This window comes from Pan troglodytes, chromosome 16 (genome assembly GCF_028858775.2).
Source record: "Pan troglodytes isolate AG18354 chromosome 16, NHGRI_mPanTro3-v2.0_pri, whole genome shotgun sequence".
Classification (NCBI taxonomy): domain Eukaryota; kingdom Metazoa; phylum Chordata; class Mammalia; order Primates; family Hominidae; genus Pan; species Pan troglodytes.
This window is the reverse complement of record NC_072414.2, coordinates 5,787,781-5,810,066: the sequence shown is the minus strand read 5'-3', so window position 1 is coordinate 5,810,066 and position 22,286 is coordinate 5,787,781. Positions and strand designations below refer to the sequence as shown.

General features: G+C 49.5%; 1 protein-coding gene across 10 annotated transcripts in view; it reads right to left on the bottom strand.

Annotated features, from left to right (window-relative positions):
- Positions 1 to 20,368, bottom strand: part of APBA2 (amyloid beta precursor protein binding family A member 2) — a 196,003-nt gene extending 175,635 nt beyond the window's left edge. For 2 of the 10 annotated variants that reach the window (XM_009428696.4, XM_009428697.4), the window contains exon 1: positions 20,256 to 20,368. The gene's annotated coding sequence lies outside the window, so the exon portion shown is untranslated. Of the gene's footprint in view, positions 1 to 7,795; positions 8,048 to 20,109; positions 20,208 to 20,255 lie in introns of those variants that run through there. The other 8 variants (XM_016927844.3, XM_054667257.1, XM_024349012.2 and 5 more) reach the window with 6 other exon arrangements.
- Positions 20,369 to 22,286: the final 1,918 nt, after the last annotated feature.

Here is a 22,286-nt window from a genome sequence, read left to right as displayed (position 1 = left end):
GGCCAGGCGCAGTGGCTCACGCCTGTAATCCCAGCACTTTAGGAGGCCGAGGCGGGCGGATCACGAGGTCAGGAGATCGAGACCATCCTGGCTAACACGGTCAAACCGTGTCTCTTACTAAAAATACAAAAAAAAATTAGCCAGGCGTGGTGGCGGGCACCTGTAGTCCCAGCTACTCGGGAGGCTGAGGCAGGAGAATGGTGTGAACCCGGGAGGCGGAGCTTGCAGTGAGCTGAGATCGCACCACTGCGCTCCAGCCTGGGCGAAAGAGCGAGACTCCATCTCTAAATAAATAAATAAATAAACAAATAAATAAATAATAAACAAACGGCTATGAAACAACCTTTACAATCCTCAGGCAGGGAAGAAGAGGGGCCCTACCGGCCACTCCAGCCCTCGGGACCCAGCCTCCCTGTGTGCCCCTGACCATATCCTGGTTGTAGGGTAATCATAGCCCCACCTTGCTCCGTGTAGCACATGTCCCTAAACACACACTATGTGTGCCTTTTATATCCCCTTTAACCGTTGGTTGTGCTTCCACCTCTTTTTTTTTTTTTTTTTGCCTCCCAAGTTATTAACTGAAGAGTCGTTGGTCACACAGCATTTCCCGTGGTTTGGCTTTTGATGGCCAGGTGCCTGAAGCACAGCCAAACATCGTCCTCTGTCCTTTCCGTTCCTGCAAATCGGTGGTTGGATCTGGAAGTCGAATGAGATCCCTGTTAGAATAGGGGCAGACCAGCTCCCGGGCAGTGTGGCTCTTCCTCCCTTCCTGAGATGTCAGCAGGCCCCAGGGCCACCAGCGCCCAGCTTGTGAATTCAGATGTGCTGAGACACTTCAGACACAGAGGTTCCATCCTCTATACATGGAACCTCCCAACCTGCCACCTGCTCACCCAGTAGTGCGGCCTGCATAAGAAAAGCAGGATATATATTTCAGAGCTTTCCCTTATTTACCAAAAATATATAATTGGTTCCCTAGCATTCTCCAAAGGTGACGGATTAGGTTTGTTTCCTGAGTATTGTTAAAAAACTCATGGACTTAAACATACTGCATACATTTCAACCCACTGTGATTTTTACTCTTACTGATGTTCAAATTTTCCATCTCTGGCCTCATCAGGTGAGCTCACGAGTCCTTTTAACACTATCCTCGTGGACTTTGACTTTAATAGTTTTTTTCATCTTTTAATGCTCTCTCTCAGCAGAATCACATCCTCACAGTCCAGGGTGGCTCCTTTATTATCTGCTATGACAAAGCGTTTAGGTTCAACTTGTACATTTCCCACCCCCAACCCGGTATCAACCATTTGTCCAAGTAGTCTCAGCTTCTTTCAGCACAAAACTGAATTTCAAGACATGACCCGGGACTGGGGGTGCTCCGTGTGATTGGGTTGGCCACTGATTCCAGGCCTCTCCAGGGAACGCTCTAGGGCTATTTATGGATTTGTAGTTCCGGATTCCAGAGGCTTTGTTTTTCTTTTTCTTTTCTTTTTTTTTTTTTTTTTTTCTTTTTTTTGATACAGAGTCTCGCTCTGTCACCCAGGCTGGAGTGCAGTGGCGCGATCTCGGCTCACTGCAAGCTCCACCTCCCGGGTTCACGCCATTCTCCATTCTCCTGTCTCAGCCTTCAGAGTAGCTGGGACTACAGGCGGCCGCCACCACGCCCCGCTAATTTTTTTTTTTTTTTTTTTTTTTTTTTTAGTAGAGACGGGGTTTCACCGTGTTAGCCAGGATGGTCTCGATCTCCTGACCTCGTGATCCACCTGCCTCGGCCTCCCAAAGTGCTGGGATTACAGGCGTGAGCCACCGCGCCCGGCCTCCAGAGGCTTCCTTAACCCGCAGCATCTTTCCTCCGTATCTCCTTTCTCCTCCCCACTGAAAATCCTGGTCAAGGTCCTCAGAGTTAAAAGATCACATCAGTAATCATTTGCTTCATCTCACGTTACACACAAAACATGCTAGGAATAACAATGCTGAGACTCTCACTACCCACAGGATTCCGGGAAACCACACGGGACTTTTTCTCTCCTGTTTCTTCCATTCTCTTCCCACTTTGTAGGGCTGTAAGCACGGAGATGGAGCGCACAGCCATGTACACTACACTCGCCCCTCAGCTGCCTCCGTGGATTGTGGTTCCACACAGAACTATGGACTGGACGTTCCCCCCAGTCCTTACGGCTCTGTTTCTGTGCTTATCTACTCGTCTGAAGCACACTGTCTAGTTCCATGGCTCCCAAGCTGCACGGAGGCACCCTAGGGGCCCTGCTGCACCCACAGGGGCATTGTAGCACAGCCCAGATGTCCATGGGGAAGGCAGTGACCCTTGGCACCTGTCAGCACCGCATGCACCACTGCCTTGAGGCAGCTCTCATTTCCAAGGTGAGATCACACTACATTCCTCTGAAAGACGTCTCGTGAGGCCAGAAGTAGCTGTAATTAAAAGCAAATTCCTGCTATCACGCTTGTTGGGATAGTACCATTTAAAAAAGGAAGAAGAAAGAAAAGAAAAACAAAAAAAATGAAAACACAAGTGCTGGTGAGGATGTGGAGAAATTGGAGCCCTTGTACACTGTTGGCATAATAGAAATGTAAATAGGTGCAGCTGCTGTGGAAAATAGTATGGCACTTCAAAAAATTTTAAAAAGAGCTACCGTACGGTCCAGTAATTCCACTTCTGGGTATATCCCAAAAGAACTGAAAGAAGGGACTCAGGGAGACATCTGTACACCCCTGTTCACAGAAGCATTATCCACAATCCAAATGGCGGAACCAACCCACGTGTCCAGCAGCAGACGAACAGATCAACAAAATGTGGCATATTCCCGCAATGGAGTGTTATTCAGCACTAAAAAAGGAAGCAATTCTGACGCACGCCACAACGTGCATGACCCCTATGGACACCATGCGAAGTGAAATAAGACAGTCACAAAAGAACAAATACTGCATGATTCCACTTACATGAGGTACCTAGAGAGGTGAATTCAGACAGAGGGAAAGTAGAGTGGTGGCTGGGAGGGGCTGGAGGAAGGGGGAAAGGAGAGGTACTGTTTCATGCGCACAGTTTAAGTTTTGGGAAGATGAAAACGTTTTGGAGATAGCTGATGGTGATGACTGCAAAACAATGTTGATGTACTTAATTCCACCGAACTATACACTTAAAACGATTAAGATGGCATTTTATGTTATGTGTACTTTGCCACAATTAAAAATGTATATGCTTATATTAAAATACCACATGTAGGCCAGGTGCGGTGGCTCATGCCTGTAATTCCAGCACTTTGGGAGGCCTAGGCAGGCAGATCACTTGAGGCCAGGAGTTTGAGACCAGCCTGGACAATGTGGTGAAACCCCATCTCTACTAAAAATACAAAAATTAGCCAGGCAAGGTGGCACACCTCTTGTAGTCCCAGCTACTTAAGAGGCGGAGACATGAAAATCGCTTGAACCAGGGAGGTGGAGGGTGCAGTGAGCCAAGATTGCACCCCTGCACTCCAGCCTGGGCTACAGAGCAAGACTCTGTCATGCTGTCTCAAGAAAAAATATCACACGTACCCCCATAATATGTATGACTATGATATGTATCTAAAAATTAAAAATAAAAATAAACTTTTAAACAGCAAGTCCCACACAAAAGTCAGCATCAAACAGGAAATGAGAATGGTGCCAATCTCATTCAGCAGACACACTTCCGTTTGTGATTGTGGTTTAGGATGAAATACATTTGTTTCAATTTATGAGTATTATTTCTCATGCGGCTTCCAAGTTGTTGGGACATAAATACCATGTGGTTTGGACCTAGCTATTTAAAAAGTAGAGTTGTTAGCTATGTGTTTTGGTCTAGAAACACCATGAAATTGCTGAGATCCAGGGCACCGTGGTCTGAGAAAGTTTGGCAATCTCTGCTCTGGAGGCTCCTAAGGGTGCTGGTTGCTTTTTAATAACTAAGTCCAAATCCCTGATGACCTCAGGACACCTGCTTATCAGGTGGGGGGTTGGGGACATTCACACAGTGGCAGAGAGGTCACAGGACTGGCTGGAGCTAAAGACACTAAGTCCCTGACTTACTTCTAATGAACAAAATACTCCAGAAGGGGGCCAGGCGCGGTGGCTCAAGCCTGTAATCCCAGCACTTTGGGAGGCCGAGGCGGGCGGATCACGAGGTCAGGAGATCGAGACCATCCTGGCTAACACATTCAAACCCCGTCTCTACCAAAAATACAAAACAATTAGCCAGGCGTGGTGGCGGGCGCCTGTAGTCCCACCTACTCGGGAGGCTGAGGCAGGAGAATGGCGTGAACCCGGGAGGCAGAGCTTGCGGTAAGCAGAGATGGTGCCACTGCACTCCAGCCTGAGTGACAGAGTGAGACTCCACCTCAAAAGAAAAAAAGAAAAAAGAAAGAAACTAAATCCAACACCCTCCATCCTCAGTGGAATCCCTGAAGCCCGGAGTGGGAGAGGGGCCTAACTCTAGTGACCAGGCACTTCACAGTGGGGCAGAGTAAGCAGCCACCAGGAGGCCCTTTCTCCTGCAACCTCTGAGCTTCAGGAACCGAGGGAACCTGGGCACAGCTCCCCAGAGCAGCGAGGCTCCACCTGACCTGCCAGTGATGTTCAGAGCCACACCCCAAGCGCACTCTGCAATGTGGGAATTCAGTCACGGCAAAACTGTCGTGACAGGGTTCTGTCCCTCAGAAGATGGCACACCTAAATGTGACCCTCTTAATACGTCCTTAGATATTGCCCTTCCTCCCCAGCACCATCTGAGCAAAGCACCCCCGGCCCACAAGGAACTGGAAGAGGCAGGAAGTGCCTCAAATCCTAGCTCAGCATGCCAGTGTATGACACCTCTTCTGGTGCCCCTCCTGGCAGCACACTGTCCCCGGTATAGAGGGGTGGATGATGGCTCAGATGACCTCGAGACCACCACCGGGCACATGGGAGGCCTGTGTCTCGTGAGAGAGCGGAGGCATACGATCCTGGAGGTAGAGCCAGGAAGATCTGAATAATGCTTTGCAGTTGCAAACTGCTTTCTCTTTCTGCACAGATTTATTAGTGAGATGCATCATTTCTATTATGCCCATTTCGCAGACTGGAGGGAGGGAGACTAAGGCTCAGAGACACACAGGGCTCCCGGTAGAGGCCACCATCCGCATGAGGATAGGTTGAGGACCATTTCTGCCACTGGCCCCTGGTCTCCTGTCTGTCCCAGCAGGGCCCCTGCCTCCCATCCCCCACCAAGTCTCAGTTTCACCAGAGCCTCCAACTCACATCCTGTGCAGGCCCCACTGTGCTTCCCTTTAACTTTACTTGGGGTCTATCTGCCTGTCCCCGGGTGGCACAGCCCAGTCAGGGAGCCCTGGGGCTCTGCGGACACTGGCTGTTACCAGCCAACTCTCTGCCTCGCTTGCCTCTGCAGGGGACAGCCAGTGATAGAGAGGAACAAAGGAGACACTCAAGCAGGCACCCAGCACGTGCCTAACGCACTGGCACTAGTGCCTTGGGAATAAAGCTGCTATCGCTTCTGCGAAATACACTGGGGACTACGCTGGCCTCCGAAACACAGAACCGGTGTATCCAAACCCCCTTCTGACCTGAACAGCCATTCGCCAGGTCCACATGGCTCTGGGACAGACCTGGGCCTGGGTGCTCTGCTCCTGGCTGTGCACAAATGCTTTTCCTGCACATGACTTTGTAGCCTAGTAGGAGGGGCTCATAGCTCCCTAAGCAAAGCTGGCTGGCGGGTCACAGAAGGACAGCAGGCTGGGGACTGAATGGACCATGGCTTCTATTTAGAACATCTCGCTCAAGAACTAAATGTGCAAGAGAGCTGGCAGAAAGACAGCCATGGGGCACAACTGGAGGAGCAAACGCAAAACCATCACGTCTTCCACATTAAAATGTACAGGGCCGCTTCTAATGCCGCAATCAATGCAAGCCAAACTCTGCGTCTATTTTCTACTGGATTGGAAAACCTCTCAGGAGAAAGAAAAATTTTCCAGAGGGCCAAAAAACTTCATTCTTCTGCAAGCAATCAAATAAACATGTAACAAAACAAAATCAAGACTTCAAAAATTGATCTGAACACACATGCACTGCATTTCACCACTCTGGTGTGGGAATAGGGCTTTCTGCCTAATCATACATTTTGATTAATAGAGATGAGCTCTGCATGAATAACGTATTGTTAAAGAGCGTGAACTGAAGTAGTCTAAAACTTAGCGAAACAGAAATTAGGCCTTTTCTTCTTCTCTTGGACAATTAGGGGACCCAAATTAGGAACAAACTCATTGGCCCTTGCCCCGACTCCCTTCCTGTAACCTCAGCCGAGACCAGGTGGCTGTCCTCATGCAGACCTGGCCTCGAATCTGTACTGTCTGGAGAGAGGCTGCGGGGAGGGCTTGGCTGACTCCTCTGCCTCCTCATGCCAGTCCTGCAGATTGAACCCTGCCCTGCTAGGCTGGGCGCTGCAACCCTGAACTTCATGCTGCAACCTTGAACTTCAGCCCCAGATACCTCTACTTCCTCTGTTCGCCCCCTAGCGTCCTACGCCCTGGACAGCCACTGTCCATTTCCAGAGGGGCTCCCCCAGCAGCTCACTGCCTGGAGGCCCAGACAGCAGCGGCAGTGAGCTCTGCTGGCCCTAGAATCCCCCAGGGGCAAATTAAAATCCACCTGCCTGGACCCTAAACTGCAGGTTCCCACTCCCCATTCCCATCCTTGCCATGCAGATGACACGTTTCCAAACCCATGGGAAGTGCTGTGCATGGTGAGCAGGTAAAGACTGGGCCACGAGGTGCATCGGATGGAAGGGGCCCCAAGGGTCCGGGCCACCGTGCAGGGCTCTTGCTCTCTTTAAGGCGACCTGTGATTTAGGGAGTATCAACCAGCACAAAAATCCAAAGAAACCTAGTGTTGGAGAAATACCAGTCTCTCCTCGTTCCAGTTCACTCTGTGGGGAAGTGGAGAATCCCTGCTTTTTTCTCTTACAACAACAAGGCTACACTGAGCATGCCAGGAACTGTGTGGGCATCATTCATGGATTATAGTCACCATGCCATGGGAGCACTGAGAACCCCTGCCCTCATTTCATAAGCACACAGCGGGTCAGTACAACAGAGCAGAGGACACCCAGGTCTCCGGGCTCTATCCCAGTTCAGGGACCTGCCTCCCCTCCCACCTGCTCTCCTGACGGGGAAACACTGCCAAAGTAATCACAGCAAGGTGTAGGTGGCAGGGCAGAAATCAGCTCAGCCCATGTGGGCCATAGCCCATCTCTGTGACAGCCCTGGGTGACCGAGCTTACCAAGCACAGCGTGGGGCAGTCCTTCAGAGGTGAACCATCTCCTATGGCTCTGGGGAGGCCCCAGGGGATAAAATACTGAGAATGACAAGTGACTGCCCTGAGCCACCACCAAATCCAGCAACCAAAGCACCTAGAGCCGAGGCAGAGCCCAGTGTGGCATTTGTGGCTGGCCCCAAGCCCCTGGTTTCCCGCCTTCCCACACAGGCGCCAATAGACCTCGCACACCTAGACCCTGTGGGGATGTCACTGGTCACTACAAGGTCTTCGTCCTGCCTCTAAAGTTTTCCCTTTTCATTATCTCAGGAAGATCAGCGTTGAGCTGCCAGACCTTGACAACAAGGTCTACAGACCAGACAAGGACAGCTGGACTCCAGGCAGATGGGCACCTACTTAGCCCAATCAGAACCCACACTGAGCCCTGGCACTCACCTGCAGACAGGAGTCCACAGCTGCTTGTCCTGCCTCCCACCCCAAACCATTCCCCACACTCACAATCATACACAGCAAGCTCCACTGAGTCCCTCCTGGCTCCAAAGCCTGCAGTGGCACCGGCCCCAGGACATAGGACACAGTCCAAGCTCTTCACTCTGTTCCCAAGGCCGTGGAGGGCTGGCTGGCCTGTGAGTCCTGCTCTCCTCCACCCCCGTCTCTTCTCCCCAGCCCCCTCTTCACAGGTTTAGAGACCAGGCGGAAGGAGCTGCCCACTCCATGCCTTGTTTTCCCATGTGCAAGCTGCTCTCTCTGCCTGGAACCACCCCCACCTCCAGCCCATGCCCCCCTTTCTCCTGGGCTGCCTCTATTCCTGCAGCCTCGGCACACAGTCACTTCTTCCTGGAACTTCCCCAGGCCCTCTGCTCCACCCATGTGGGCAGCCCCTCCTTGGGCTCCAGCATCAAACCCCAGATAGTGGACTCCTTGAGGGGAGGAGCTGTGCCTGTCATTATTCTACCCTCAGTCCCTGCTGGGCCTGGAACAAGGCAGAGGGGATAGGGGTGCTCTGGAGAAAACTGCTCCACAGGCCAAGCACGCAACCTATGGGGCTCCAGCAGGCCCTGACTTTGGACCAATAAAACCTCAGGTTGAGGACTTTCAGACAATGATAAGGTCTGAAAATCCGAGCCAGTGTGGGCTTGCCATTGCTCCTACAACTGTCTTTACTAGCAGACTGTGAGCCCCACACTCTCTTTCAAAGAGCGGGACATTTGTTTGAAGGGAGTCTTATTCCATTCAGGGTACTCTCACAAAATACCATAAACTGGGTAGATTATACATGACAGAAAGTGGTTTGTCTCTGTTCAGGAGGCTGGGAAGTCCAAGACCAAAGAGCCAGCAGATTCCGTGCCTGGTGAGTACCTGCGTGATGGCTCAGAGACGGCAGCTTCTCACTCTGTCCTCACATGGTGGAGGGCGGGAGGCTCTCTCTGCAGCCTTTTTTAAAACGGCATTGATCCCATTATGAGGGCTCCACCATCAGGACCTGATCACCCACTGCTATAGTTGGAATGTGCCCCCCCAAAGTTCATGTGTTGGAAACCTAATCCCTGATGCAACAATGTTGAGAAGTGAGACCTTTAAGAGGTGATTAGGTCCTGAAAGCTCTACCCTCATGAATGTATTAATGCCATTATTGCAAGAGTGGGTTAGTGACTGAGGAGCAGGTTCCTAATAAAACAATGAGTTTGGCCCCCTTCCCTCTCTTGCTCACTATATGATGCCTTCCACCATGTTAGGACGCAGCAAGAAGGCCCTCAGCAGATGCAACCCTCAACCTTGGACTTCCCAGCCCCTAGAACGCTGAGCCAAATAATGTTCTGTTCATTATAAATTACCCAATCTGTGGTATTCTGTTTCAGCAGCAGAATACAGATTAAGACACCTCCCTAAGGCCCCATCTCCTTGGGAATGTGAATTCCAAGTCTCCCTCCCGAAGGTCCCATCACTTTGGGGATAAGAATTCCAAAATATGGATTTGGTGGAACACAAGCATCAGATCATAGCAAAGGACCCCTCATTTTCATTCCCTCAGGAGCCACAATGGGACCTGGCTTTAAACAATCCACTATCACAATAGGCAGCACTGACCACTAAGGCCACACAGGTCACTTCTGCTGGCGAGATGGGACCAACCCCCTATGGGGCCATCCACCATCTCCACTGTCAGGGAACCCTGGCTGTCCTGCCACAGGCTTTGCAGGAGGCTAAGCCACCGTGGACGTTGCTTTTACTGCCCTGGTGGATAAAAAGCATGGCAGAAGCCCATGGGTGTCTCTGAGACTGCAGCACTAGGCCCACCTGCATTGTCACATCCTGCATATGCTCAGAGGAGAGGGTCTCTAAACACCATGGGGCTGTGCTCCAGGGAGGGCTGCCTTCTGGGTTTTAAACCCTACCCCACTGCAAGGGATGGGTACCTCATGGCACTGCACCTGCACTAGGGTACAGAAGCCAGCACCCCATGCTGTGGACTGCAGGGGCGCTCCAGGTGCCCCCCTCAGCTCTCCAAGTTCAGAAAAACCTGCTCCCTGGTGAATGTGAACCTCTCTTCTGCCAGCATGAAGGTCTGCTCCACCCTGTCACCCTCCTACCCCTCATCTCATTGGCTGGCTCCCTTCCCCTCCCAAGGACATCTTACCAAAGCAGAGACAGTGATTCTGACACCAGGTCGGTCTAGGCAACTGCAGCCTGTGTGGCTGTATCCCCTGGGATGCAGCAGCACAGAAAGGAGGGCTAGACTCAGCTGCAGCCATGCCCAGACCCAGTTGGGAGGGCTGCGTGCTGTAGATGCTGTCCTGGATGCCCCTCTGCCAGGCCAAGGCTCACACGCAGGGACCTTTCTCCACTTGAACGTCTGTGCATTGTAATATAACTTCCCAAAATATTACTCTGCAATTATTTCCAAAGACTTAAATGGGATCTCCAAATACGTACAATTAAGACTAAAATTGTAATTTTAAATTACTGATAATTTGAATAAACATAAAACTTTCCTATCTCTAAGCCAAACGCAGACAATAACATCCCAATTAACCCTTAGGTACTGCCAAACTCCGGAAAACAACCACTTTGGACTCTCAGAGGGAGAAACAACTGCTGAACTACATGGAGCCTGGCAACAGACTCTGGAAATAGTCATGATCTTCCACCTGTGCAAAGCCAGATACTTCCCCGGCTGGACCCTATGGAGCAGCGCTGCCTTGCTAAAAGGGCAGTGGATGTTTGGGCCCACGGTGGCAACAGCACCAGGTCCCAGTGAACAGGCGAGAAGGACGCAAGGTCATCCCTCATCAGTCCCACTTTGCTAGGGGATGGGGGCACAGGAGGCAGTGGCGTGAGACTCCCTCTGAGTCTCAGTGGCTTTAGCTAGCTCTGGAACCTCCTTGTGGCCTCCCATTCCCAGGCCCCCGCTAAGATCCAGGAGCTACAGGGGGACCGACTGGAGTAGTCTCTCACCAGAGGCCACCAGCGGCGGGATGAGATGTTCATGTAAGCTGTCCTGCTGCCCTGAGGGCCAGGAGAGGTGACAAGCACGCCTGCATCCCACATCAACAGATGCTCCCAGCTCCCCACCCCAGCATGGTTTCTGGCCTACAGGGTACCAGAAGAGGAGCAGGGACTTTCCGTGAAGGGCTGTGCCTCATGGAGGGGGCTGGGGAGGTGGCTTCACCTTGATTCCCAAACAGGGCTTCTAGCAGACCCCTAGGATAGCTGTACCAAGTCCCCAATGTCTGTGGACGCGGCACCCGAGTTTCCTGAGAATCCAAAGGGAGGAGGCCATGACCAGAGCTGCCTCACAGGAGAAAAGGAGGAGCTGCCCAAAGAGGAGCTGCCTGCTGCTCCCACCAGTGTGGGGCCAGCCTGGGGCCGCCTTGAAGGAACAGCCCAGGAGCACTCCCGAGGGGCATGGTGGAGGATAGGGAGAGCAGTCAAGGGCATCAGCCCAGCAAGGCCTCCCACAGGTCGCAGGGAAGAGCTGCAAGTTCCCAGCAGGGTCATCTCTAAGAAACCTACCCGAGGGTCACTGGAGACAGGAAGTCCAAGTGAAACATCTGCTGGACCCCAGAAGTGCCACCCAGCCCACTTGTGGAGAGAATGCCCTCTCCCCAGACACTCCATCCCTCGGAACACTCCCTGGCCAGCAAAAACAGAGGCAAAGAAAGAAAGAAGGGGACACACAGCCCTCCCTCCCCAGCTGGCTCCAAGACAGGTCAGGCTCCAGCCGGGTGGGAGAAGCTCCAAAGAGTCTATAATTACTCCTTTTCATGACTGACCAACAATGTTCCTGGATTGAAAGTAACCAAAGAACCTTCTATTGCCTTAGAATGACAGAAAGTTCCAGGGCCTGCCTGGAATGTTCATTTGCGCAGAAAAAGAGCTCACCCCCAGGGCAGGCTCAGAGGGACCGCGAGGGTGAAGATGCTCATGTCTATCCTGCTCCCATCGTGGAGAGCTCAGCGCCCACCCAGATGGACCTTATGGTCCTTATGACTTCTGAGGGGAAGTCAAGCCTGAAACTGGGCCTTCTTCTGGAAACAGCCCTAGCAGCAGCAGGGACCACCACGATGCAGCCCTGCCAGCCCATTCCCACCTATACTGGCGGGGGCTGGAGGGTCGGGGGGCTGCACTGTCAGGGAGGGACGGGAGACATAGCTTTTGCCCCCCTTCCACCTCCCCAACTCAGCTCCTTCCACCTTTTCTTATCTGTTTTTATAGAGATGCGAATGGGCCAGTTTTACCCTCTAGGTAAATAACTGCTCAACAGCTTTGAGGATGGGCAGAAGCAACCTTTCCTTTAGTAGGTGGGTGACAGATCTACACTTCCTCATACAAGAACTGTGGTCTTTAGGAATACATATTCTCCCTCCCCTTGACGGAATTAGGAAAGTAATACTTTTTACACTTGAAATTAAGAGCAGAACAGATGGTGATGGTTTAGAAATCTGTTCATAAGAACTGATGCTGGCAGTGGGACCATCAACAAGACATGGATAATGGGGGCAAATTGGTTTTTTGCAATGTGCACCCAAGTCCCACTACTGCAATCCCAAAAGCCAAATACTGAGAATGGGGGACAGGTATGGACAGAAGGTTTAGCCACAGTAAGAGGGCAAAACAACTAGCAACGCGGAAGTGACCACAGAAAAGCCCCCTTCTTCTTGTGTGTCGCCTGGGCCAACGCTGTTGCCCCAGGGAAGCCTGGGCACCAGCACCATACAAAGTGCCATGCTAAAGACAGCCCATCAGCTCCCAGTGATAGGCGGGAAGTGCTACACCCTTGGATCTGAGTGGTCACTCCTCTATTTGTTGAGGACATCTGGGAGCCTCCCATTGGCAGCATCACTCATGTGTGTCTCAAATTCACTGAAACCACAAGGCACGAGAAATCCTACGGATTAGCAGCCACCCATAGCCAGGTGGCCTGGCCTCGTTATTTATCCCTTTTGGTGTATTCATTCAGAATGTGCCAGGCTGTCTTGTGGGTGCAAGGACGCAAGGGAACACTGACACTCCAGTTCCCTGGAGCTTATGTCCTAATTAGGAAGACGGATGACAACTGAGGAAACCATCAAATAACAAACATGATTCCCGGTTGGGGTGACAGGAAAATCAAAGCAGGGGAAGGATTGGAGTTTCCACTCCAACACGTAAAGAACTTGGAAGTCATCACTCCCATCCTCATGACAAGAAAATGGTGCACAAACTGAAAATCAATGACCTTTTTTGGACTCATCAGTGAATTGAGTTTGCAACCCGCCCCCCTGAAATCTAGAGACACAGCCAAATCCAAAGATCCACTGACCTGGAACAGAGCCTCCAGGGCCATACCACAGTAGTTTGAGTAATTCTGACAAATTGCTGCAGGCCAAGGGTGGACTCCCGTGACTGAGAAACTCCTAGAAGCCACAGTCTTAGCGGGGCCCAAAACTTTCATGGGCTTTTCCTCCAGGATCCCTACTAGGTTCTCACCATGAAAACCCAAGAGACATCTCCTGGTGACTCTGGCAGAGGGAGGACAAACGTCATCCTGGTGAAATGTAGCCAGAGCCTTCTCTAGGACAAAGGCCCGCTCCCTGCAGGGAAAGACTTTACCAGAACCTTGTTGCAGAGCCACAGAGGAAGGGCATTCCTGAGTCCAGCCCCCTCTGGCCTCCTGTTTGGGGTCTGGAAAAGCTATATAAGAAGAAACATCTGTGACAGTCACAGCCCAGGGAAATGGGACCACGGAAAGACTGAGATGTAATCAGAAGACTATAGACCGCTGGCCCTCCCCACACCCTACAACTACACCAACAGGACTCCAGTGTGCAACAGCAGGTGAAAGCTGGGAGAGCTGCACGACACTCACTCTCTCTGAGGAAGGGAATTTAGGGAAGCCCAGAGCCAGAGGACAAAAACAAGGGCACTGCAAGGATCGGAATACACTCACAGCTACAACAAACATTACACGTAGCCCATAGCCAGATTAACAGAAAACCTCATGTTAAAGGCCTGTTTACCTCAGTTCCTATCACCCTATAAATCATATCTAGCTTCAAATAACTTACAAGGCATGCTAGAAGACAAAAAGGACAACATATTTCTTTCTTTTTTTTTTTTTTTTAGATGGAGTCTCGCTCTGTTGCCCAGGCTGGAGTGCAGTGGAGCGATCTCGGCTCACTGCAAGTTCCGCCTCCCAGGTTCACACCATTCTCCTGCCCCAGCGTCTCGAGTAGCTGGGACTACAGGTGCCCGCCATCACGCCCGGCTAATTCTGTATTTTTAATAGAGACAGGGGTTTCTCCATGTTGTTCAGATTGGTCTCAAACACCCAACCTCAGGTGATCCGCCCACCTCGGCCTCCCAAAGTGCTGGGATTACAGGTGTGAGCCACCGCGCCCAGCCCAAAAGAACCTATTAACAGAAATGAAGAATGCCTTTGACAGGCTCATCAACATGGCTGAAAATAATCAGCCTGAAGACAGGTCAACAAGAACTTCTCAAACTGAAACACGCATGCACACAAAGAATGGTGGGAAGACTGGGCACAGCGGCTCATGCCTGTAATCCCAGCACTTTGGGAGGCTGAGGCAGGGGGATCACCTGAGCTCACAAATTGAAGATCAGCCTGGGCAACATGGCAAAGTCCCACCTCTACAAAAAAATAAAAATAAAAAAATAATAATAATGGGTTGGGGGAGGGGGGGGAACAGAACAAAGTATCCAAGAACTGTGGAACAACATCAAAGATGTTACACGTGTAACTGGAATACCAAAAGGGAACAAAAGAGACAATGGAGAAGAAAATCATTTGAGGTAATGATGGCCAAAATATTTTCAAAATTAATGACAGATCCAAGCCACAGACCATGGAGGCTCAAAGAACACCAAATAGAGTAAATACTAAGAACAAAACAAAACAAAAAAACCAAAAAGCAAAATACCCTACACCTAGGCACACCATATTTGAACTACAGAAAACCAAAGACAGAGAAAATGACTAAGGCAAATGACCAGCGGGGTAGGGAAACACCTTATCTATAGAGGGGTAAAGATAAGAATTACAGCCCACTTCTCATCAGAAACCAGTAAAGGAAAAAGAGGGTGGATAGGCCAGGTGCGGTGGCTCACGTCTGTAATCCCAGCACTTGGGGAGGCTGAGGCAGGCAGATGATTTGAGGTCAGGAGTTCGAGACCAGCCACGGACAACATGGTAAAACCCCATCTCTGCTAAAAATACAAAAATTAGCCAGGCATGGTGGCTGGCGCCTGTAATCTCAGCTACTCAGGAGGCTGAGGCAGGAGAACGGCGTGAACCCGGGAGGCAGAGCTTGCAGTAAGCCGAGATAGCACCACTGCACTCCAGCCTGGGCAACAGAGTGAGACTCTGTCTCAAAAAAAAAAAAAAAGAGAGAGAGAGAATGGAGTGAAATCCTTAAAATTTTGAAAGAAGAAACCACCAACCTAGCATTCTATGTCCAGAAAAAGTATCCTTCAAAAATGAAGGAGAAATAGTTTCTCAGGCAAACAAAACCAAGGGAATTCATCACTGGCAATATATACCCTGAAATAAACGTTAAAAGATTTTTCTTCATACAGAAGAAAAATTATATAGGTTGAAAACTTGGAACTACATAAAAAAGAGGTATTCATAAAGGAATAAATGACAGTAAAATAAAGTTTTCTATTTTCCTTACTCTTATTTGATATAAAAATAATTTACTGCAATAATAGTAATGATATACTGTATGATTATGACATATGGATAATTTAAATAATTAACAGCAATGTCACAAGGGACAGGAAGGAGGATTTGGGAGTATTCTGTTATAAGGTAGTTGTACTAAATGGGAGGAGGTATAGTGTTATTTGAAGGTGGGCTTAGATTATTTTGAAATACATATTGTAAACATATATTGTAAAACTTTTAAAAAGAAGTATGAGTGATATGCTATGAAAGGAGATAAAATGGCATCACATAAAATGGTCCATTGAAACCAGAGGAGAGAGATAAAGAAGTCTCTGGCAAGTACAGAAGACAGTTACTAAAAAGTTTGATATTAATCTGAGTACCTCAATAATCATTTAAATGTGAATGATCAAAACACACCCATTGAAACAGAGATTTTCAGAGTGGATAAAAAACACAAGTCCCAACTCTATGCTATCTACAAGATATCTACTTTAAATGCAGAGACACTGGTAGGTTAAAAGTAAAGGGACAGAGAAAGGTATACCATGCTAACTCTAATCAAAGTAACTTGGAGTACCATTATTAATTTCAGACAAAGCAGACTACCAACCAAGCAAAATTATCAGGGATAAAAAGGCGACATTACATAATGAGAGAAAAATCAATTTTCAAGAGGATGTTACAATCCTTAAAGGCTATGCACCTAACAACAGATAATTGAAATATATGGGGCAAAATCTGATAGAATTTTAATTCTAAATGAGAAATTGGTAAATCCACTATTATAAGTGGAGACTTCAAGACCTGTCAGTAATTGATAGAACAAGCAGACAGAAAATCAACAAGGACAGTTCACTTGAATAGCATCATAAATCAACTCAATAGAATTGACATTTATAGAATATTTCATCCAACAACAGCAAAATACACATTCTTCTCAAGCTTGCACGGAACATTCACAAAGATAGACCACATTCTGAGCTATGAAGTACACCTTAACAAGTATTTTAAAAATAGAAATCATAAATATATGTTCTCAGACTACAATAGAATTAAACTAAAAGTCAGTAACAGGAAGATAGATTTCACTGGTGAATTCTATCAAACATTTAAGGGAGAAATTACACCAATTCTTTACAACCTATTCCAGAAATTGGAAGAGAAGAAACACTTCCTCACTTTATGAAGCTGGAATTATCCTAACATCAAGACCAAAGAAATTATTAAAAAATGACATACCACTGCCTCTCAGGAGCAAACAACTTAAAAATCCACAACAAATTATTAGCAAATCAAATCTAACAACGTTTAGAAAGAATTATACGCTACAACCAAGTGGTATTTTTTCCAAGGCTGCAATGTTGGTTCAACATTAGAAAAATCAATGGATATAATCTACCACATCAACAGACTAAAGAGACAAAATCATATGATCAGATCAATTGATGCAGAAAAAGCATCTGACAAAAATCCAACACCCATTTCTGATTAAAAACCACTCATTAAATTAGGCAGAGACCATCTTCAGCTTGATAAAGAACATTTACCAAAAAACCTATTCAGGAAATGCCAATAAACAGTCAGACCCCACTTCCCACCCAGTAGGCTGGCCATCATGAAACAAAGAAACAAAAAACAGAAACTGACAAGTGTTGGCTAGGATGGGGGAAAATGAGAATCCTCATTCGGTGCTGGCGGGAATGTAAAATGGTGCAGCTGTGGTGGAAAACAGTTTGGCAGTTCCTGGAAAAGTGAAACAGAGTCACCACAGAATGCAACAATTCCACTCCTAAATACATACACAAAAGAGTTGAAAACAGATACCGAATCTAACACTGTCCACACACACTCACAGCTGCATTATTCCTGACAGTCAAAAGGTGGAAACTACCCAAACGCCCATCAATTGAAGGCACAAACAAATGTGGTGTATCTGCAGAATGGAATATTGTTCAGCCTTAAAAAGGACTGAAGTTCTGACACATGTTGCAACATGGGTCATCCACATAAACTTCATGCTAAGCCAAAGAAGCCAGAAAGAAAAGGTCACAAATTATATGATGTCTAATTTATGGGAAACATTCAGAATATGTAAGTCCATGGAGACAGAAAGCAGGTTGGGGTTGCCAGAGACTGGGGTAGGGAGGCTGGGGAGTGACTGCTTAATGGAGAGTTCCTCTCTGAAGAAAACGAGTTGGAACTAGACACAGATAGTGGGTGCCCAACACTGCAAATGCACTACATGTTACTGAATTACACACTTTCAACTGGTTAATGGCTAATGTTATATGAATTTTACCCACTTTTAAAAAAAAAAACCTACAGATGACATCATATCTCATCATGAGAAACTGGACATTTTCCTCCTGAGGTTGAGAACAAGGAAGGGAGAGGGAAAGCAACAGCACCAGGGCTGCCGGCCACTCGGGAAGGCAAGGACTGAAGTCCTGTGTTGAGTCTGTCCTCGTGGGACACTGTCACAGCAGGGCAACGGGGCAGGGGGCCCACTAGAACAGGCTTAAGGGTGGCCAGGTTGACCGCTGGCTTTTAGAGGTGGGGTCACAGCCTTTCTGCATCTTCTCTTGAAATCACTCAAAACCAACAGAGAATGAGAAATGAAAACTGCACCTGCAAATCTTGCCAGACGAAGTGCTGAGGCAGCACAGGGATGAGGAGCCCCGGGGGGGCGGTGGAGGCAGAGAAGCCTTTTCATGCCCAGCCTCACGGCCCACCTCTAAAACCCCAAAAGGCCCAAGCACTGGGACACCAGCACAAAAAGGGAGTGAGGCAAAAAGCAGGGGGCTACTCAATAGTCTAAATAGGGAGCAGTCAGACCCCCAGCCACTCAGAGGAGGACTATCCTGACCCCTGAGCAGGGATGCCCTGGCAAAAGGGCACCACGTGTTCCATATGAGAAGAGGGCAGGGAACATGGTGACACCAGTGAGCACCTGTCTGCTGAGCGCTGAGGCCCCTCCCCCCACCCCACACCTCCCCCAGACTCAGCACCCACCCCCAGGGCAGGAGGCTAGAGAAACGGAACTCTCTCAGCTCTGGGGATGCTTGTTCCTGCCTCATGAGGCAGCCTATCCTGACTGATACACACTGCATAAGGGTTCACCTAAATGATGACATAACTCTATATATTAGAGTTAGGGTTAGGGTTAGATGGAGCAGCTCTCAGGAGGGAAATCTACAAGTTCAACCATCTTGACCACAACAGGAGACTAAGAAATAGCAGCGTGTCCATATTCTTTACAAATGTGGAGATAAAACCAGAGGAAGAAGCAATAAGAGCTGGAAGTGGTAATCTATGGGGAGTGGGCAGGGCAGGGGCGGTGGGGAGATGGTCTGGGAGGCCAGGGGTCTGCTATTTTTTTCATAAAACTTATAAAACTCTTTGACATCTTAAAATATGCATATGTATCATGCTGACAATATAAAAACTGTGTCTGAAAAGTAGACCAAGCCTTTGAGGTGCAAAGGGGACAAGGATGGGTGGTCTGGGTAAGCATTCCAAGGCACAGGCCGGTCCTAGCTGCCTGGTTTCCCCAACATCCTGCACAGGGCGTGGTGTGGTGACTGAGGCGTGGCTGAGGCTCTGAATTCCAGTTCTACCACATGGGCAACAACCTCAGTTCTCTCACCCCCAGTGACCATTAGGGGAGTGACCGTGGCTTCCTCAGCACAGTGCATGGTGCATGTGGGATAAATCCTGCTGTCCCTGCTTCTAAGGTCTCACCGAATACCTGAAGGACCTGCAGTGTTCTGGGTTGAGAGGCAGGAACAGGACAGGCTGAGCAGGTTAGGATGTCCCCTGAGAGAGGGTATGGAGCAGGATGGTGCTGAGCCAGCTCCTGGGAACAGGGTCTGGGTTACGGATCGAAACCATGGGGAGGCCAGTGGGAGCAGGGTCATCGAGGGAGAGCAGTGTGTCAGAACAGGCAGGTGGAACGTGGCTCAGACGGCCCACTAAAGGACAGAGCATGGCTGTGACACAGCTGTGGCCCCATTGTGCACTGCACTGAGATATTCCACTGGGCACAGAGCTCCTGCAGGACAATTGCCGGCTGTAGAAGATGCTCCCACCTCTGCAGGAGGGGCTGAGCTGCTCCCACAACCAGACCCTGCAGGCAGCTCGAGAACGTGTCCTGCACAATCTCCTTGTAGGGACTAACTGTGGTGGCCACCAGTGTCTTGGGCTGCCCTGCTGCTGCGGTGCCTGGGACTGGCTACCTGGGTCAAGGCAAGCAGCCTGGGGTGCTGAGCAATTTAGGAATTGTTATTGCCAGGTCAAGCGGAAAGAACCTGCCCACTTTCTGCTGGCCCCTCCTCCTGGGTCCCTGGGAAGAACTGACCACCGGGATGCCCCTGGCCTATCTGCACCCCATGGGGAAGGGAGGCTGCCCAAGAAAGCAGCACAGCTCCACCAGGAGGACGGAGGCACTCAGTGCAGCTGGGAAAAGGGACCTGGGGCACTCCAGGGACAGGATCTCCGAGGTGAGACTGACAGGGTTACAGGGAATGCACAGTCTTCTCCTAGCAACTGGTCCCCTGTAAATGTCTGTTCTTCCCCTTTCGCCTCAAAATAAATGTAAGCGTATGTGAAGTTTGTGAAAGCAGAAAGCAAAAATATTTACCGTAGCTGTGTTTAAGCTTTTGTTAGAAAAAGGTGAGGGCCATCGTGGCTGTAACTCTTCTTACGGCCCGCAATTAGCACATCAGCCCAGACTCATGCATGAATGCCACATTAAGTGCAGTGGGGACCGTAACGGGTTCTACTCACTCAGAATCTCCAGACACAAGAAGAGGCTCACCCCGTCTGTCCACAGGACAGTCCTGGCCTATTGGTGGTTTGTCCACAGGAGATTCAGCAACGCGTGAATATTCAGGAGACTGTAAAGAAAAAGAACACAAACAAATGAAGCGTCAACCAGCTGAGAAAGGAAACCACTTATTCATCCACAGAGGGGCAGGTGTGGATGGCAACGATGGGCCACATGCTCATATGGGAGGCTAACAGCTCCCTCCCCAGAACCTCTAGAGCAGCTGGAACTCCAAGGCTCTCCAAAGCAGCTGAATATCTGAAAAACCAAGAGTCACAGGTTGACCGTGATTCTCCCCCAAGTCTTCAAGTGAACCTTCGTGTTTATTTCCAAAGGTCAGTGAGTATGGATAACTAATGATTTCGGGCCACAGGTAGCAGAGCTGCATGCTAAGCTTGTGGGGAGTACATTTTTCAAGCCCTTTTGTAGGAAGATAAGGGAAATCTCGTGCCATTAATATTTCAGGTTTCATTTGCTCTGACAGGAAATGAAACACATTGATCAGGGTTCTGTTCCCAACTTGTTTTTTCAAAGTACAAAATGCTGCCTGAGATACAGAGCTTGTGGCATAGAGTATGCCACACCTAGTAGGCTGGGGGATGTTCTACCAAATACACTAAACAAACCCCTTGCAGAGAAAGGGTGATGGTGCCCATGTGCTGGTGCCCAGAGAAGCCATCAGATTAGCCAGTGACACTGTTTCTCCTTGAGATGCAGGTGGCCATCAGCGCTCAGCCAGCACCCCTTACTGATCAGCACCATCTGCCTGGACTTCACACAGAACTGAGCTGCAGAGATAGACGTCCTAGCTCTGCCACTGACATCCTGAGAAGACTATGTAACCTGCCTGTGCCTCAGTTTCCTTATCATGAAGGATGATGGCAGCACTGAGATATGGGGGTTCAGGCTCCAGCTCCAGCACCTGCTCCCAACCCCTCTCACCCTCATCTTCCTACCACATCAAACGAGGGAGCTGACACCCATTCCTTAAGAGGTTCCTCCAGCTTTAACATCCACGGCTGCTGCCTTTCAACTTGATACTTCCTCTAATCTGTGTTTCCTGCCTGGGTGCAGGCCACCCAGCTGGAGGCCTCCTAAACCCAAACATTTATTCCCACCCCATGGGCCCACTCTGATACTGAAGCACAAGAAGGAGTAGTGTCCATTTTGGGGAAACCCAGGCCAAACCGCACCTGCCTGCTCCCACCATGGTGTGGGCATGAAAGGCACACCAAGAGCCAGGGACTCTAATGGGGCCCAGGGAGGCACAGTGCTGCATGACAAGACCATTGCCTCCAAGTCATGGCGTGCAAAGCACCTGAGGTCCTGGGCCTAGACCCTGCCCATGGCTGCCTTGCCCCATCACACCCCAAATCCCTGTGCCATCTGTGCCTCACCTCTTCTGTGCCCATGTTTAAATCTTTTTGTTGCTGTTGTTCCTCTAGAATCTTCCTGGCAAACTCCTATTCATTCTTCAAAACCCAGCTGGTGCAGGCATCTCTGAATTCTAGGGGAAATCACACTCTTCTCAGCCCTGTCTTCTTTCTGCAGTCCTCACAATCATTCGTGACCACTTCTCCCATTCCCTCTCAGGCTCCTACCTGGCCCCGAGAGGGCACACAGTTTATAAACTGCACATGATGCTGCTGGCCAGTAAACCCTCAAAAGCAGCCTTAAAGAAGGAAGATAAATGAAAGCAAATGCAAAGGCTGAGGAGGGGCCTCTGCTGGGTGAGGAGGGAGCATCGGGCTGGGAGTCAAAGACATCGGGCTACAGAGGAAGCAAGCTGCCACAGAACATGCCACTGTCGCCACACGGAGCACCCACAGCCATGCTCAAGCCCATTCTTATCCCACGGACAAACGGGGCCTCCAGATGTTTCGGACTGAGGAGGGTGTTATCACATCAATATGGATCAGGATGACCTGGGGGAGCAGGGCTCATCTGGGAGCCCCCAGAAAGGACATGCGGAGGTTGCCCTCAGGGCCGAA